The sequence below is a fragment of the Mustela nigripes genome, chromosome 1 (assembly GCF_022355385.1).
Source record: "Mustela nigripes isolate SB6536 chromosome 1, MUSNIG.SB6536, whole genome shotgun sequence".
NCBI classification, from domain to species: Eukaryota; Metazoa; Chordata; class Mammalia; order Carnivora; family Mustelidae; genus Mustela; species Mustela nigripes.
Genome location: NC_081557.1, coordinates 213,618,632 through 213,636,762, shown reverse-complemented (window position 1 = coordinate 213,636,762; position 18,131 = coordinate 213,618,632). Strand labels below are relative to the sequence as shown.

Sequence of the window (18,131 nt, the reverse complement as noted above, 5' to 3'; positions counted from 1 at the left end):
CTCACAATTCTGAGATCATGACTTTAGCTGAAATCAAGAGTTAGACACTCAACAGATTGAGCCATCCAGGAGACCCAATTACCCCTATTTTATTTTATTATATTTTAAAGATTTTATTAATTTATGAGAGAGAGAGAGAGAGAGTGAGCAAGAGAGAAAGAGAGAGAATGAAGGAGCAGTGGGAGGGATAGAGGGAGCAGCAGACTCCCCACTGAATAGGGAGCATGACTGGGGCTCCCTCCAGGGACTCCAATCCAGGGACTCTGGGATCATGACTTGAGCAGAAGACAGATGCTTAAAGCCTGAGCCACCCAGGCATCCCCCACCTCATTACTCCTCTTTTCAATACAAATAAATGAAGTCCTACAGACATCCCACACCTAATTATGTATGAACTGGAATTCAGACCTTGATCTGACACCAGATCCACTTCTGCTCCCTACTCTGTGGTACTTTGGGTAGAATCTTGTCCCTCCCTACCCCTTATCAGTTGTTTTAAAAATATTTTCATGCTCAAAGTATCAAAATAGATGCATCTAGCAAATGTTTATATAATATTTATTATGTATCAAATTCCAAATTAATTGCTTTCAGAAAGGGAATTTATGGAATATTTTGACAAGTACTATAGGTTTGACTCTCTCAAAACCCACCCCAATCTACTTCCACCCTCTGTCTTTTTCTATATTAAAGACAGAATACACAAACTTCCAGATCTCCTTATAGCAAGGGGTGCCCAGGTACATGGAAAGTCCTGGAAGAGGACTTTGTTTTCCAAATAAAAAGGAAAAGTTTGGCAAGAAGGTTTTTGCCTTCCTTCCTGGAATATCAACTCAAAACCTGGAGGGGTAGCAGCTGACTTGCCACCATGAGGACGAAAGCCATGTGTTAACCAACAGGAACAAAGCAGGAAGACAGTAGGAGCCTGGTTTCCTGGTGACATCTTTGAAATAGCTACAGATCATCTACCTCTAGGCTTCTTGTTGAGTGAGAAAAATAAACCCCTTACATGTGAAAGGAACTGGATTTTTCTGATGCTCACAAGTGTTAATGATACACATGGTAGGCAGAATTTTGGAAGACATTACGATTTTCTAACTATGTTCCATTCTTTCATGCCAGTTTGGTTCCGATTTGTAGTTCTGAAACATTGGAAGTACAGCCATCAACTTAGATAATAGATTCACCCAAATTGTGTTCCTTTGGTTGGGCACAAATGGGCTCCAGAGTTGGGTCCCCTCCCTGTTTGTGGGGAAATGGCCAGCAGAGCCTGTGATCCAAGTGAATGTGGTATTACCAGAAAGCCTGGACATCACTCTAGCCAAAGAACTTGGCATGGAGTCTGGGAAGGAGAGCAGGATGACCAGACCTGCCATTTTGTCTTGCATGGATGTAGACTTGGCCTTTGGTTGGAAAAATTATAAAGGGCCTTAAGAAATCATTTTTCCACCTTGTGGAAGAACCACACTGAAGTCATACCAGATATGTATGATAACCAATCTGGGTTTAATAGACCTCCAAAGAAGACAATTCCTCAACCTCTTCCCTCAGGAGGCCATTTCAACATTTAAAAACTTGCAATACATTCTTTCTTTACTTAAATAGACTGTGTATTGCATGTGTGTAGGAGGCTTGGTGAAAAAACCCTTTATCTTTCTCCAGCAGAGTAGTAGAGTGGGTTGCGCAACAGGGAAGTCCTGGATTCAGGTTGTCCTGCCACTTCCTAGTTGGTGCTGAACTTCCTTGTAACTTAACTGCACCAAGCTTCAGCTCCTCATCTGTAGAACAAGCAAATAATAGCCACAGAAGTGTCATGATGAGGGCGTCATATACTTAAAATGCCGTGAGTAGTATCTGTCATAAAAGTGCATGAAAAATAGTAGTACCCTTCCCCTTCTCTTCCTTCAGGACAGCAGTTCACCATCATTCTCTGGGCAAGATTGGTTTGGAGTCCCAAGGAGCATCACTGAATTACCCCACAACCCTCTCTACTACTGGTTAATTAACTTCAATGTCCTAATCTCATCCTCTTTGCTCTTATTTTTCAGTCATTGCATTTTAACTTGGGACCTTGTTTTCAAAGTAATTTCTAGAAATACATCTGCAATTTGGAGAGACCACATTTTTATAAATTAAACAGAAAAATACCAGTAATTTATTGGAAAATAGAAAACATGGACATGTGCATTTTGTCTTGCTGTGTACACAGAATTTTCATTCTAAGTTGTGGATCCATAATTGGGGTTTACATGATGGTGATAAAGGCATAATGGAATAATGAGACAGTCATCTGGATTGTTACAGCCAAGAATATTCTGGCCACAGATAGTGGGTTGATTGAAAGACAAAGGCTCCTCTGGTACAAGTTATCTGCACTGTGAACTTCACTATGGAGAGATGCTGTCTCAGACCCAAGTGAAGTTTGTTGCACCATTTTAAGAAAGGAAACATTACAGACTATGGATTGTTTTTCAAAGCTGTACACATGACTCTTGGCTAATAGAGAGTTGGATCGGCTGAATTCTGGCAGCTTCGCATGTTGGCTGCACTAACATATGTACAATTTCAGACTCAAGCCACACATGAAGTCATTGTGAAGCTGCACAATTCATCCCTAAAAATCTGCATGTGGTGGTTCTTCTCCTCTCCAACAATGTAATCCCTAGGAATTGTGATGATTTGAACTTTTTAAGAAGAATCATTAATTAATCTTCATGCACTTAGGACCTACTGATTAATCTTTGATGAGGAAGAATATTTTGAAAAAATCCCAGAAGATGCAATGAAAGAAATAACTGCAGTAGTTTGGTTCAGAAATTTTTCTGTCCTTCTTTTCATAAAATTTCTCCTGGCATTTGATGCTGAGGTGAGGAAAGAAAATGACAGAACAGACTTTCAGGTCTCAAAAAAGCCCCATGGATTTATGGCTGGTCACTCTACCCCATCACCATTTTGTATTTTCTCTACAGTGCTTCCCAGTCTCAGCGGTTACATCCTGATTTATGTGTCTACTGTCACCCTCTCTGGAGGTATGGAGGAAGAGACTTGGGCTAGTTCATAGCTATATCTAGAATAATGCATGGCACATAGTAGGTGCTCAGTTAATATTTGTGGATTGAATGGACCAGAGCTAAGGAGAAAAGTAACCCCTGTTGATTGGGCAGCCCTTGTGCTAGGCACCATGTTGGGTTGTTTGTCGGTTACATGCAGTTGAGAGGTAAGTGATGTACTTGGAGTCTTGCAGTTAGAAAGTGATCGAACCAGAATTCAAAACTGTGGCTATTTCCCTTCAACTCCTGACATTTGCCACCACTGGAAATTATTTCCAGCATTCAGTGGTTCCTGTTCCACCACGCCCTCTATGACCTCTTTCCGAGGCAGCTGAAGTTCCCAGCACATGTTTTGAGGACACATTTGGCTTGCCTCTATCTGTGCTGTAGTAGTCTGCAGAGAAAGCAATCTCATAATATTTTATTCAGCACAGTAAATGCTCCAAGTTGCCAGTTTCTCTGTGTAAAGTTTATTTAGTAAATTTCTCGTATTACACATATAGCTCACTTTATTCTAATAGGGTGATGAATTCTACGGAGCACTACTGATTTATAGTAAAAAGCCAACAAAGGGAAGGATATCTACCCCTCTGCTGGTGCAGTCAAGAGGCTGATGACACAGTTCGGACAGTCACAGCGCTTGGAAGGAGACATGTGTGGAAAGAGGAAGAAAGCACAGGGTTATAAATAAGACAGTAAACAACTCTGAACTGAGGTTGATTCTGACCTCAGTGTAATCCAAAAATTTGAATGAGGAAAATGCCCCATCTCATTTATTTAACCGAATTTTTCACCTTCTTCAGGTGGATACAGCAATCTTCATTCTTTCCCAAATTACAGAACAGGCTGAGGAAAGTGACTGTTAAAGTTTGATGCACATCCTATCCTCTGGAGAATTACTGATAAAGAGGCTTCGGCACCTGCTTTAATTAATGAGGCACCGGGCCAGGCACACCTGAGGCCTCACTGATGCCAGGCATGGTCATCCTCTGCTAGCTCACTCTCCCCTGCAGGGAGGCAATATGGGCCTGACCGTCGTTCACCCACCCCATCCCCCCCTCCCCCATCAAGAGCATGGGGTCTTGAAGAGACAACAAGCCTGGGAATTCCAAAGCCTGCACTTAGCTCCCAGCCCTGTTGATTTCTAAGTGTGTGACCTAGAGCAAATTGGTTCAAGTCTTGAGCTTGTTTCCCTGTCTGAAATCTTCATGGGCAACGGTCAGTTACTTTCATCCAGAAGGCACTATGAGGGTTGGATAAAGATGTACAGGAAAGAACCCAACAGCATGAGGGAAGCTGGTAAAAACTGCCCTTTCTCCAGTCTGATGCAGCCAGATCATTTACTCCCAAATCCTAGCCCTTACAGCCATCACCTGTGGCCATAGGCAAGTTACTTAGCTAAACTCAACCTCAATTTCTCCTGTAAGAGAGACAAAAAAAATTCTTTGCTTTTCTTAACTCTGAACCTTCACATGATTCCCATGGTTTTTACCTTTATTTCATATAAGGAAACCAAGGCACGGGGCATTAAGTGACCAACACATGGGTCACTCTGGGATGTATCCTCACGTGCTGCTCCCAAGACCACACGAGACAGGGTGAGCAGAGGGCCAAGTGCATGGTCAATACTCAGTAAATATTTCCCAATGTTTAGATAATTTCCTTTCACATTCCAAGCATGTATCCCTCCATTTTATGATCTACTGCACCGCACATGTCCAACAGCCAGTGCCCAGAATTATTTAATTATTTCCATGAAAACAAAAGCCGTCTTGGGCTGTACAGACTGTAGACATGCTAATTCTTGTTTTTATGGCTTTCAGCACATTAGCTATATAACATGTATTAAGTAAAGGTGAGAGGTTAGAGATCTCCTCAGACTAAAAGTGGCTCCAGGCAGGGGGCCAGGGGGTAGCAACATAGGAAATAGGCTGCTATAAATTCCTAGTAGCTAAAATATCTTTCCACGCGGAGCTGACTGACCCTGTGACATGCCTAATGCTTGTGCTGGCGCTGACGCACGGAGGAGGTAAGCACCTAGCATATTGGGAACAAGGCCAGTCTTATTATCACAGGACATCAAATCATGAACCAAAATTGTTTAAAGGGAAGAAAGGGAGTCAGATATCAACCAGAGTTAAATGCAGTTGTTTTTATGCTCAGGGGAGCTTTCCAGGGAGTAGAAGAACCAAGATGAGGGTGTGAGCCTTTATTATTCAAACCGGAATCAAGACATATTGCGAGATGCATAGTCTGATGCAGAGTCTGAGATCTTGGGACACCAGTTCCCTGCAACCCTAGTGTTCTTGATGAGGAACCCTTGGAAAAGGACTCTCAAGTTCCTGGAGAAGCTGTAGGGTCTCAGGGAACAAAGGTTGATCAAAACAGAGCTATTTCTTTTATATTGGCTATATACCTGCAATTACTTTTTCAGTCCTTAAATCACAATCTGATTTAAAATATCTTTAAAAGCAATATACTCCAGTACAATGTGTTATGCATGAAGTTATGTAATCCCATCACACAATTACTATTAATACAAACCCACATTTTTATCAACACAGCCTAAATGTTTACACTCATGCATTGCAATGAATGCATTCTCCTCCCCACAGCAGTGTAAAATGTCGAGCCCATTTGTTTAATAAAATGAACAGTAAATTAATCAGCACCCCCAACCAAAACTAAATTGAGCACAAGATTTACACCACTGCAAGAAAAGCTTCACCGGACAGTATAAACTTTAATGTTTCCCTTTTTCCTCAATTAAAACCCTGCGGTATATCAAAATGAAGAGAACACCTTAAATTTGAATTATGTAGGCACAGACCCGATGATCACTCTGTGTTTCAGGGTGAAGCCCCGACAAGTGTCCATGTCAGTGTCACACTCCCCTTAACTATGGATCTATAGTCATTAAGGAATAGAGCTGCCAAGACAAGGGCTCTTTTCTAAACTAACCCTTCCCAAGCAAAGCCGATTCTGACGACTTTCGCTTTCTCTCCTCTTTTCAGCAGAAGTATCCCCCAGAGGAGATGGTTCATTGAGTAAGCCCCAGTCAGTAAACACCCCCAAACCTCACAGATGAACAGAGAGAGAACAACTCAACTTGGATGTGAGCCAAAAGACTCATCTGTGGGAGAAAAAAAAGCCTGAAGAAGTTCACTTCGATCGGGAGAGAGGACTGTTTACTTACATTGCTCGCAAGACCTTCCAACAGCTGGAGTCCTTGAATTCTACTGCACACAGATGTGGAGCTTTCACTCGAAATCCCCTTCCCTTTGGCAGCGAGGAACACTCATAACTCTGTGGGGCTTCAGATTGATAAGTAATTTCCTGATTGGTTTCAAAAGCGTTCTCCCAGGCTTCGAGCAGTGGCGGGGAGAGAGGGAGCAGCACACAGGGCCCATGACGTGCAATGACGCTGTGGCCTGCAGACCTCCTGTGTGATCGAGCTCAAAAAAAGTATCCGTCGACCTCACCAGCAACAATAAATATTCTCTTCTATCTGTTGGCTGACTCCCTGAATTATATTTGGGAAACAGCACAAAGAGTCTGGACAAAATGTGTTCCAGTACTTGTGATTGTTTTTTTACCAGCCACCTTAGAGAACATTCTCAGAGGCCATGCAGTCCAATCCCTTCAGTTTAGAGTGGAAGGAACGGAAGCCTGGGGTTTACAAGGTTTGACCAGGATGGCATGGGAAGTGAGTGGAAGGATTGGAAACCAAGAGCCTCCTGGCTGTCATGCCAGGGCTCATTCCCCTATAGGGAGATGGAGGTGGACACAAGGGTTTGTCATCTGACTCTTGATGCTTAGAATGAATATCATGGACAAGGTCCTTCATATTTCTGAGCCTCAGTTTCTCATAGGTGCAAAGTGGGAATCAAAACAGCAGTTATCCTTGTGTGGCCTCACAGTATCGGGATCGCTATGGGACAGTCTCACCAAGGAGGAAGTCATTATACCATGTGGCTTTTGTCAGTAGGTCCCCATCTACATGGTTCTCTTCTTCCTTCAGTTCTCATAATCCATTCAATGTTATTTTGTGTTCTGGAAGAAGCCATCCTGTGACTTTTTGGGGGCCTCCCAAAAAGTTGGTCATGTTGGTCAGGGAATGAGATAGGACATGGAGAAAATTTTGACTTGGAAAACCAAGTCAAGATCAGATGCAAAAATACAGAGCATGTCTTGACATTTGTCACAGAACAGACACTGGGACTGGAATCAGAAAATAGAGGCATGGTTACCACCTCTAATGCTTGCCAGCCAAGGGAACTCCAATGAAGCATTCCAAACCACAGTTTCCTCCCTGGGGACATAATCCCTGTCCTGTTGTGCTTGCCTCATTTTGCTCTGATGAGATCAAATGGAGTCTTTATGGAGATAGTGCTTATCAACCTTTGTAGGTTTTGAAATTGTGAAGTAGTTATTTTCCAACATCCGGCATAGCATTTCACACATAGAGCACTGTTGATGGTATGGTGCCACCACCTCTTCCCATTTTTGTCATTGGCTTGCACCTCTGGGTGCCAGGGATCCTGGGTTCTTGCATTTTTTTCCCCCTTCTCCCTTTAAAGAGCATATTTTGCTTTTCTTCCCTTGTCATGCTGTCTCTTGGTGCTTGGATCCACTTTTTGGCCACTACTGGTCTTCTTTCTTAGAGTTTAAGTGTCCCATCTCTCATGCAACAATAAGAATGAAAACCAGGAGAAAGTGGTTTTACTCAACCACACAGAAAGTCATCCATAGTGTTTTGACCCATGTGAGACTGTGTGCATCTCAGAAGTAGTCACAGCCAACAGCAGCTGGATTGAGATCAGGCTCATTTATGAAAATGTTCAAGCCTATCCCCCCCGTCCTATTCATTTATTCTATTCCCTTCCTTTGCCGTTTCATAAATTCATTATTTGAATGTCCTTGCAGTTAAGATTTGCACTCTATCATCTCTAAGAGCAGTTTTCTAACTGGGCTTTATGGGAGCCGGCTTGGGCCACCATAACAAACTATCATAGACTGGTAGTTTAAGCAAGAGAAATTATTTTCCTCAGTTCTGGAGGTTGAAATTCTGAGATTGGGGTGCCAGCGCGTTTGGGTTCTGGTGAGAGCCTTTACCCTGACTTGTGGATGGCTGCCCCTCACTGTGTCCCCACATGATGGAGGGAGAGAAAGGGGAGAAGGACATAATCTTTTTTAAAAGATTTATTTATTTATTTGAGGGGGGAGGGCCAGAGGGAGAGAATCTTCAAGCATATTCCCTGCTGAGCATGGAGTTCGGGGCTTGATCTCACAACCCACGAGATCGTGACTTGAACTGAAACCAAGAATCAGTTGCTTAACCAACAGAGCCATCCAAGCACCCCTCTCCCTCTTCATATAAGGCCACAGTCCATTTGGAGCAGGGCTGCATCCCTATAACTTCATTTAACCTCAGTTACTTCCAAAGACTCTATCTGCAGATATAGTCACATTGTCCTATAAGTCAGGGCTTCAACCTATGAACTTTGAGGGGACACAGAACAAACCTGGAGAAAGTGAGCAGATAAAGCTAACCTTATTAAGCACTCACTGGGTCGAAGGCCCTACTCGTTTCTTTTCTCACTGAATCCTCCTGACAACTCTGAGATGCTGGTAGTGACTTTCCCAAGGTCACAAAGCTAATAATTATCAGTGTCCGCCTGTAAACTGTGATGACCAGTACCATGTTCTTTTCGTGACACAGTCTGCCTCCACCTCCTCCTCTCCTCTGTTGGATTCTGAACCATAAACCTCTGTTTCCTTCTTGCTCTCTGAGCTCAGCTGCCTCATGTCAGGGTGGTATTGGTGAGAAGGGAGGGAAGGTTGAGGAAGCTGTGTGGTTTCCCACAGGTACCCCTGCGGCTCCCCTGAGTTTAGGCTGACAGCTGTGGGGCATCTGCCCAGAATGTTCTTGTTCTCTCCCTGATTTCCTCCCGGCCTCCTCTATCTGAATAAATCTCTCTCATAAGCTTGAACTCAACTGGCATTCTTACCACAGGGAAGCTTGCTTTGATCTGCCCCTCACCTGCCCTAGCTCTCTCTAATACTGTCCGATCCTTCTCCTTCATAACTTTTTTCCTTTTCTAAAACTTTATAAATGTTGCTTTATAGCTACAGTACTTGTTTCAGTGGTTATATTTCTTTTCTTTTTTTTTTTTAAGATTTTATTTATTTATTTGACAGAGACAGAGACAGAGAGAGGGAATACAAGCAGGGAGAGTGGGAGAGGGAGAAGTCGTCTTCCTGCTGAGCAGGGAACCCAATGAGGGGCTCCATTTCAGGACCCTGGGATTACGACTTGGGCTGAAGGCCGATGCTTAACGACTGAGCCACCCAGGAGCCCCTGGTTATATTATTTCTAAGATAATTACATAATATTTGTCTTCCTCACTAGTTTATAAGCTCACTGCGGGCAAGGGTGTTTGGCTCAGTAAAGTGTCTCTAGCCATTAGATCACTAACACGAGAACCTACAGGGAAGGAAAGGAGGAGTAGGAATTGGTGAATCATGGAAAATAAATAGTAGTAAAGAGGAGCTACAAGATTCATTTGCAGTAGTGGTATGACTGGCAAACATACTCCTCGGACTGCAGTCTAATGGTAGATTCTTATTAGGCCCCCTGTGTACTACCAAATTAATTTTTCTCCTTGCAGTTGTGAATGGGGAAGTTAGATTTGGCTCATCAAGAGTGAGGTTCTTGGAGTAAGAAGAGGTAGCTGAGGAATGGATCTTGGGTCATACCTGCTAGCCAATCCCTGGACTTTTGCAAGGGCAGCACAGCCTGGCCCTCAGCACACAGGGAGGCTTCCTGTTCAGGTTCAATTAGCCTTGGTCTCTTTCAGGAAAGAGATAAAGCAAGACATGCGGCTTTCCAGGAGGAATTTGTACCAGGAAAGACATTCCCAGCTAAAGAAGCCACATGTGCAAGGACATGGAAAGACAGGTCTTGTATATAGAAAACTACAAAGAACACACTTTTATTGGTGGGTTGAAAGGAAATGTGGTAACAAGTGAAATTTCTAGATAAGTATTATGTGTTTTATTATTATCTGTTTCTCAGCTTTGTTTGGTAGGCCAATGGAAGAGTTCGTGTGAAATTGTTTTATAAGCTGGAAAAATCTTATAAAATTTTGCTTATTATAAATTCTTTTGGATGAAGATGGCTTGGCAGAGAGACCAAGGAACTATGCTGGGAAATGAAATTATTTATGAATTTTCTATATTTACAAACTGAAAAATTTGACCAATTTCCTTCTTCTAATCCTCTTTTCAATTTTTTTAAAAGATTTTATTTATTTATTTGTCAGAGAGAGAGAGAGAGAGAGCACAGGCAGACAGAGTGCAGAGGGAGAAGCAGGCTCCCTACAGAACAAGGAGCCCGATGTGGGACTCGATTCCAGGATGCTGGGATCATGACCTGAGCCGAAGGCAGCCACTTAACAAACTGAGCCACCCAGTATCAGTCTAATCCCCTTTTCAAAGACTGGATGATAAATGTATGGTATTTATTTAATATCAATGAGCTGGGATATAAATTTTTAACTCAGCATTATCCCTGGACCTTTTTACTTTCTCTTCTAGGTCAGGGACTAGAAGCCTGAATCTGGATTTCCCCCAAACCTTTGCAGTCAGTTCTCTGGTTAGAATCATCCAATGAAAGCACACATAGGCACGTAAAAGGCAGAAATGAATGAGGTGACATCCTAGTTGCGGTTGCGGTCCGAGTGAGGACAGTCAACTGATGCAAGGTTTACAGGAGCTTCTGGGTGAGATCCTGGAATCACATACTCTAGTGTGGTTTCCTAGCAATCCTGCACTTCTGGATATTCAGAAAAACAGCATGGTCTTTTATTCAATTGTTGGTTCCATAGCCTCCTTTTCTTCACTTAGAAAGAATTATAGAGTCGTAGAAGTTTGCAAAAAAAAAAAAAAAAAAGTTGCATGAAAACCAAATAAAACAAAAACTAGCTTCTCTCAATAGTGAAATCTTTTATCACTGTAATATATCAAAACTAGAAGCTGGCATCAGTAAGACTGTATTAACTAGATTGTAGAATGTATTCAGGTTTCACTAGTTTTGCATGGTTTCATTTGTGTGTTGTATAAGTCAATGCAATTTGGTCCTATGTATAGATTGCCTACAGTTCTTTCAATGGTTGTTTCAGGCTTTGATTTTTCATCTTTAATCCCTACCTAGGGTGATTTTTAGTTTCTAACTGAATCCTCATTGATATAATTTCCTCATGTCATTTTATACTTGAAGCCTTACATTCAGGTTTTGATTCTTTTTTTTTTTTAAGATTTTATTTATTTATTTGACAGAGAGATCGATCACAGGTAGGTAGAGCAGCAGGCAGAGAGAAAGAAAGGGAAGCAGGCTCCCTGCTGAGCAGAGAGCCCTGTGATGCTCCATCCCAGGACTCTGAGATCATGACCTGAGCTGAAAGCCCACTGAGCCCCTCAGGTGCCCCCAGGTTTTGATTCTTGCATTTCATTGTGTTCATTCATTTATTCAGTTGGAATATTGCTCACTGATATCTTTTTCTGTATGCTTTTTTTTTTTTTTTTTTTTTTTTTTTTACCCATTGTCTTTCTCCAGGGCATTGTCACATTACCTACAAATTATTGTAACATATTTTCAGCTATTTCTTGGGCTTTTAGTTGCTACATTCTCCAGGTCATCTTTATTATAGTGTATGAAAAAGGCAAAACTATTTTAATCATCCCTAGATAGTGGTAAAATGATTTACATGTAGTAAGACAGGAAGCAAAATGTAAGAGGTACAAGGATTGGATTAAAAGAAAAAAAATTATCATTATTGGCAGATAATACAATTCTACACCTAAACAATGCATGCAAATTTTAAAAGGCTATTAGAAAGAATATGCTTTCAATATGGTGTCAGATAGAAAATAAACACCCTAAAAATAACCTATATACTAAAAATAACAGAAGAGCAGAAGAGTAAAAAAAAAAAAATATCTAAAATTCTCGTTGTTGGCTTTTCTTTAGAAGAAGGACATTCCAGCCTCTCCCTAACTCTGGGCTCTGTTTTCTCACTTGGGCTCTTAATCAGCTCAGCTTGTGTGGAAAGACTCATAAAATTTTGGTAAAGCACTGTTTTCCCCCTCTTGATTATTATCTTGGACTGACTAGCCACAAGTGATTAAAGTCTAGGGGGGAAGCCAGTTTAGAAGCAAAGATGATGATACATCCTTTGTCCCTTGCTAGCTAAAGACACAATTCCTCCCAAAGTGCACCTTCTGAGCTATAGGACTATGTAAGTCTTCTCTCTCTTCACTAATGGATTAAAAAGAGAATCTTAACGACTATTCACCAATTCTTTCAATTAATTAATCCTCGCAACCATATAGATTGAAAACTGAAGTCACTTATCCCAAATCTTAAGGTTACCGAAAGATAGAACGAACCTGAGGACCAGGTGGTGAATCTCCTATCCTTTACTCATGCCTCCATGGTATACTGCTTTTCTTGGGAGTGATAATTTTCTTCCCACAAAGGTTATTCACAAGCCCTAATGAGCCACATTGGCTGCATCAGCTTAGTCTATCATATTAAAAAAGTAAATTTGCAGAAAAATGTTAGGTAAATAAATGACACAGGTGGTACTAAGTAATGACAGAAATTGTGAAAGTGATGTGAATACTCATATTTGGAGAACCCAAATTTCGTAGAAGTCCTGAGTCGATGAGCCTAACTTGTGGGTGGAAACTTGCTATCAGGGAGCATTTATTTGGATTTGTCTCTAAAATGCAATTAGTTCTTTAGAACGTCAGTGCTTCAATCAGGACAACAAAATTCACATCATTCTCCAAAGTAAAATTCCAAAGACAGTTTTCCCCACTGATAGCTCTCTTTGAAGATGAGAAATTGCTTTCTCTCTATTTTTATTTTAAGGTTTTGATTGAGAACACTCAAATACATGCCTGGCTTCAAAGCATAGTTTGTAACCAAGAAGGATTTCCTGGTTTACATTGCTTAATTAATGATAATATTGTTTCAAAAGAAGAAAGAGTTTCTAAATCCCAGCAATTTCCAGTAGTAGTAGATGTAACCCCTATGTAAACATTTAAACCGAAATGGCCCTTGGAAGAACACAATCTCAAGTCTTTACAATCTCCATCTTCCTCATTTCACAATCATCACCATCTTTTCTGTCTTCCCCCCTCCTAGTGGTTTCATTCTTCGCTCTCAATATCTTGAGCATGCTGTCTCTGGAAAATCCTGGTAATCATGCGAATACTTCTTGCTTTAATCAGCAATGAAGTTTCCATTTGCTTGGTGCATTGTCCAGGATAAATGAATTTACTGTGGCCTGTTTGTTTCAGTCAAACAACACATAACAGCTCCTTTGAAGATTTCAAACAAAATCTAAGTCATATGCAGTTTGAAAGGTTAATATGTCACCAGAAAAGAAAGTAAAAGAGAAAGAGAAAAATAAGAGAGGGAAAGACGAAAGATCAGTCAGAAGGCAAGAAGGAAGGAAAGAAAGTGAGGAAAGGAAAAAAGGGAGAAAGACACAATGAAAGAAAAACCAAGAAAGCAGAGTGGGAAGAAGAGTAAAGTCACGGATCCTGTAACTCTAAATCAAGCAGGCATGATCTTTGTATTTTCCCCATAGGACCAACTCCAGTTTGAGATGTACTATAGCACATCATTCTTCTACAGAAGCAGCAACTAATAAACTCACCTAATAAGGCTTTAAATGCAGCTAACAAATTTATACTTACAAGTGTTGTGTTTGGGCAGGGTGACCAGCTGTCTTGGTTTGCCTGGGACTGAGGGGGTTCCCCAGATGCAGGACTTAGAGTTTTAGAATTGGATAGTCCCGACAAAACAAGATGGTTTGTCTGGGACCAAGTTTTCCAGGGCGTGATACTTTACAGTGTTAAACCAGAAGAGCCCTGGGCGAATGGAGAAAAGTTGGTCACCCTATCTTTAGGTGAAATCTTATCTTTGGGTAAATATTACTTCCTATAGCCTTTGAAAATTGTGTAGGAAATGCTTTAGCTAATTTTAGTGCCTCTTCTGCATGCCAGGATCTGTGTTAAGTATTGCACATAATGTAATGGGTATCTTTTTTTTTCCTGCTTACCTAGCTCTCTTACACTCTTTGGTTAACACTTTCCCTATCTTATGTGGTTTTAACTGCGCCAACTTGTACAATGCCCTTCACTCTTGCCACCTTCTTTGAAGTGAGGAAGTCAACCAGGCTGGGCCAAGTAGAGTAAGCCATCTGACACATCTGGAAACAGTGACTGGTAAGGGTGAGCATGTAATCCAAGAAAGGCATCCCTTGGGAGAGAGAAATTCCTTTTGCTTCTACTAAAGACCATCATTGGTCATGCTGTCCACCACGTATGACAAAATCAAAAAAGCATCATCTGAACCCCTGGGTTTTGCCATGCATGAAGCTAACGTCATTCCTAAACTGACCAAATACATGAGCTAATGGATTCCTTTTTTCTAAGATATCTCCAGCAGTGTGCTGTCACATGCAACAAAGGAGTTGTCACTAGTAGATGTCTACGGACTTGGCTTTCTATGCTGAACTTAGTTCTGTAAGACGGGTATAGGTTGAAGCACATGAAATTGGTAATATTTGGCTTCTTTTGACAGCAAATGCGGCAATTTCACTTGATTTAACTTAAGCATTATTTTTCCCATTTCACAGATGAAGAAAAAACTCAATGGTGATAAGTAGTGTGCCTAATGTTGCACATTTATTAGACAGGAGAGCTGGGAATCAGATCCAGGTCTGTTTAATTCCAAAGTATACAAATGCATTCCCAGTCGTTCATGCTTCCTGAAAAAAAAGAAATCTCTTGAGAACTATCCTTCACTATTTGACAAATGCCTTGAAAAGATACTAGGCTGTGACTCACACCCTACGTATGAACTTACATATATATGGTGCCAAACACCTGCTTGTGGCTTCCAAAATTCCTGTTTTGTTGGCTGTTTCATGAAAAGAAGTCAAATAAACGAGAGTGTCAGGTAAGATGGAAAACCCCAAAGTTCTCTGGCGTGTATTTATACTTTGGTGGGGATAAAGTTCCAGGTGATCATATGTCAGATTTCCAAATTTACTCCAGCTCTGGTTTTACTGACAATCAAGAGATGCGATTTTTGCCTCACAAAAGAGAGATTCTTTACCCATTCTATTCTCCCAACAGAGAGATGGTTTAATTGTTTCCCATTATCCAAACCAAACACATTTATAGTGCAGCTGTGTTGGTGAGATAAGCACTCAGGGTATTTTCTGAATCTTTGGCATCCCATGTGCTTGCTCACTGATGCTGCAGATGATGCTTGCCCAGAAAACATTTCTTTTCCACGTTGGTGATCTATATATGCTCTAAAAATCTCTGTGATTTGGGGAAGTTTGTGTGTCATTTTTTTAGTGTTTATTATATGTGTGATTATTAGAATTCAAGATTGTCTTTTAATTGTAATGAATGCTAGAAAAACAATGTGTCTTGTTATGGTGAATACTGTTCTATAGTAAATGTCTTTGGCATTATCTACGGAACATTTATTTTCCGTGAATTCCCTCCCCCCAACTGCAGGCTGTAGTAATCAGCTATTATAGCTATACCATAACATAACAAATGACTCCCAGATCTCAGTGGCTTGTAAGGACAACAAACATTTATTTTTTTTTTTCTTACTCAGGGAAGGTTATGAAACTTGCCTAAGATCATACAGCTGGTAAATGATGATGGGAAGATTCATTCATTCAACAGATATCATTGAGTCCCTACTAAGTGCCATGCATCATGAGGAGGCTGATAAGCCACCAAGCCAAAGTCTATTTATGTCCTAACTGTTGAAATTAAAAGTGAAAACAGTATCATTATATCTCTGGAGAGCCAATCAAAAAGAGAGAACATATCAAGCCAGAAAGATTTGACATAATCTAATAGAGTCAGCAGTGCTATGTTTGTCAAAGGTTGGGGGATATGAATGCACAGGCCAGAACAGTAGCCATAGTTAGATCATAACAAGATTAATTAGACAATGCAAATATAAAGACATTCCAAGTTAAAGCTGGCATTGCATTTCTAATTTAAGTTGAGAGAGAGGACAAAGAGAAGGGAAACATTTGAAGCCATTTTTGAATGTCTACTCTGTGCCAGGCATTGTCACATGAGAAAAATACACATAGTGATCTTCTGATAACAGTGCCTCTCATTTCATACTTTATATTTCTTTGGATATAATTTCTCGTACGTAAGGATAGTGTTATTTCTTTCTTAGCTTTGTTTTAGTTTGTGCCTAACACACTGTGGGCCCTCAGTGAATGGTAGCTCTTTTGCAAGACTCTGTCAGTTGCTTCCCAATGTTCATCTTGCCCTTCTTTTGTACTAACAGAAATCCTATTTGTTTGGGGAGGCAAGGTGACCATGTCATGCCCCCTTTCTAGGCTCCCTGTGGCAAGGGAAGCCATGTGACTGCCCAGTTGGGACAAGGATTATATAAGCAGAGGTTGATGGAAGAGGTTGCTGGGAAAGCTTCCTGAAGGTGAAAGACAGTTGTGTCACCTGTTCAGATCTTAGTCTTTGTATTTTGCCATTTGCTAAGAATACAATCATAGCATTAATGTAGAACACACATCTTGTGATCATGATAAAGACAGCCACATTCCAGGATGCAAGAGCAAAAGGGAACCCGGGCCTCTGATGACATTGAAGCCATCATATTGACCTTTGACTGCATATCTCCAAACTAACTTCACTGTAGATGAGAAACATAAATCTTTATCTGGCCAGGCCGCTGAAGGTGGGTTTCTGTTACATGGGCTCAAGTACATTCCCTAACTGACACAGCTCTACTGCACATTGCCATCCTATTCTCAGTCTGAAATACTTTCAGATTTGTGTATAATGCTTCATTTTTGCAAAAGATTTGGCTTCTTTCTGAACAAACTTTCTGGAATAGTTCTTTTTTTTTTCTTTTAGATGAGGCATTATTTGGCTGCAATGTAACACAATTCTGCCTGAAAGAAAACACCAGTTAAACATGTCTTTTTTTCCTTAAACCAACCATCTAGCACATGATCGTTAGAGCCTACAGAAACCTCTCCAGCCTCGAGGCAAGACGGCTGAGCTTCAGCTCGCCAACCACAGCGACATCAGAGAAAACAGGAAATCAAAAGCTAAAAAAAAAAAAAGGACATCCAGTGGAAGAGATGCAGCAAAGAATCAATGAAGTTTCTTTTCAGGTTTTTGATCTTCAATCCTATTACTCTAGCAGGGGAGTTTGGTAGGAAAAAAGCATGGAATGGCAACACAGATAATCCAGACTGAAACCCTTACTGAGTCACAGACCAGCTGCATAATTTGGGGCGAGTCTTTTCATTTGTTGAGGCTTTAATTTCCCAGCATGTGGAATTACCGCAATAGCAGCCATAACAGCAACGGTAATAATAATACCTACCTATGGAGTTGAGACAAAGTGGAAGGGAGGTGATGTATGTGAACGGGATTTGTAACCATCAGAATATCACACAAGTGTTCTTTTTTTTTATTTTTTAATTTTTTATAAACATGTATTTTTATCCCCAGTAGTACAGGTCTGTGAATCAGCACTCACCCAAGCACATACCCTCCCCAATGTCCATAACGCCACCCCCCCTTCTCCCAACCACCCTCCCCCCAGCAACCTTCAGTTTGTTTTGTAAGATTAAGAGTCACTTATGGTTTGTCTCCCTCCCAATCCCATCTTGTTTCATTGATTCTTCTCCTACCCACTCAAGCCCCCATGTTGCATCACCACTTCCTCATATCAGAGAGATCATATGATAGTTGTCTTTCTCTGCTTGACTTATTTCACTAAGCATGATACGTTCTAGTTCCATCCATGTTGTCGCAAATGGCAAGATTTCATTTCTTTTGATGGCTGCATCGTATTCCATTGTGTATATATACCACATCTTCTTTATCCATTCATTGATGGACATCTAGGTTCTTTCCATAGTTTAAGATTTATTCATTTATTTTTTTTATCTATCTATCTATCTATTTATTTATTTATTTATT

The 18,131-nt window shown here is 40.9% G+C and overlaps 1 protein-coding gene across 2 annotated transcripts in view; it reads right to left on the bottom strand.

The window, feature by feature from the left end:
• C1QTNF7 (C1q and TNF related 7) overlaps positions 1–6,503 on the bottom strand; it is a 79,178-nt gene extending 72,675 nt beyond the window's left edge. The window contains exon 1 of one of the 2 annotated variants that reach the window (XM_059381186.1): positions 6,247–6,503. The gene's annotated coding sequence lies outside the window, so the exon portion shown is untranslated. The remainder of the gene's footprint in view (positions 1–6,246) is intronic. The other variant, XM_059381177.1, reaches the window with a different exon arrangement.
• Positions 6,504–18,131: the final 11,628 nt, after the last annotated feature.